The 928-nt window shown below is 58.8% G+C and overlaps 1 protein-coding gene across 3 annotated transcripts in view; it reads right to left on the bottom strand.

Annotated features, from left to right (window-relative positions):
• Bclaf1 (BCL2 associated transcription factor 1) overlaps positions 1-413 on the bottom strand; it is a 32,004-nt gene extending 31,591 nt beyond the window's left edge. For 2 of the 3 annotated variants that reach the window (XR_780707.3, XM_010626570.2), the window contains exon 1: positions 235-413. The gene's annotated coding sequence lies outside the window, so the exon portion shown is untranslated. The remainder of the gene's footprint in view (positions 1-234) is intronic. The other variant, XM_010626569.2, reaches the window with a different exon arrangement.
• Positions 414-928: the final 515 nt, after the last annotated feature.

Raw genomic sequence — 928 nt, 5'->3', positions numbered from 1 at the left:
AGGCGCGGCCGGCACCCCCGCGCCCGCGCGCGCGCGCCGTTCGCACTTCTCGCCCCATCCCCCACCTTCTCGGTCCGTGGTGCCTCGGAAAGCTGACAAAAGCTGAAAGGAAAACGCACAAATAACGGCGCGACGCCACCCGGGTTCTCCTATCACCGCCGACCCGTCAACAATATTCACTAGTTCTCATTAGTCACGGTCCTTTGAGTAACTTGAATGAAGCGCGAGTCCTACCTGACAAGACGAACCACGGTTCCCGAGATTTAGCTCCGTCGTAACTACACAGCGGCCATTTCCCGACTCAAGAACGAGAGGAATACCATAGAGGTAGCTTCGCCTCGCTAGCTCGCTCCGTCACTTCCGGCTCGGGGCGTGGCCTCGGGTACCGCTAAATAGCTTGGTAGGCCCCGCCCACTCTTCCTCCCTAGACCGAGTCGCCCGCTCAACTAAAATGTTGCCTGAGGCTTTCTGGGAAGTCGCGTGGCTGATCTCGCGCGAAAAGCTGCGTCTCCTCCCTCCAACCGGTAACTGCCGCCTCCGCCCGGCTGGCGGCTGACTGAAGGGGGAGGGGCGGCCTTACCGTGCAGTGAGGTCGCTGGTCTCGCCTGTGGGCTTCGTTGGCGTAACTAACTTGTGAAGGGATTCAATCTAGACCTTACTATCGCCCGCTTTTTGCAGCAGTCTGGCCCACTCCTTTTGTGGGACGAACTCTGACCAGGCCAGAAACAAAAAGACCCATATGCCAGAAAAGACCGGAAATCCAGAGGCCGCCGCAGACGAAGCCGCGCGTCTCCCTCCCGGAAGCGCTGCGTTTCCTTGGGACTCCTAGGTGGAGCGCCAGTCTTCCCTGGCGGTTAAATGTGAACGCACTTAGTCGAAAATGGCCACTTTCTCCCTCTGCCGACTGGCGTCTGATAAAAGTGAGATT

This window comes from Fukomys damarensis, unplaced genomic scaffold (genome assembly GCF_012274545.1).
Source record: "Fukomys damarensis isolate Sample0158 unplaced genomic scaffold, DMR_v1.0_HiC HiC_scaffold_14, whole genome shotgun sequence".
NCBI lineage: Eukaryota > Metazoa > Chordata > Mammalia > Rodentia > Bathyergidae > Fukomys > Fukomys damarensis.
The sequence above is the reverse complement of the archived record's forward strand: the minus strand, read 5'-3'. Positions and strand labels throughout refer to the sequence as shown.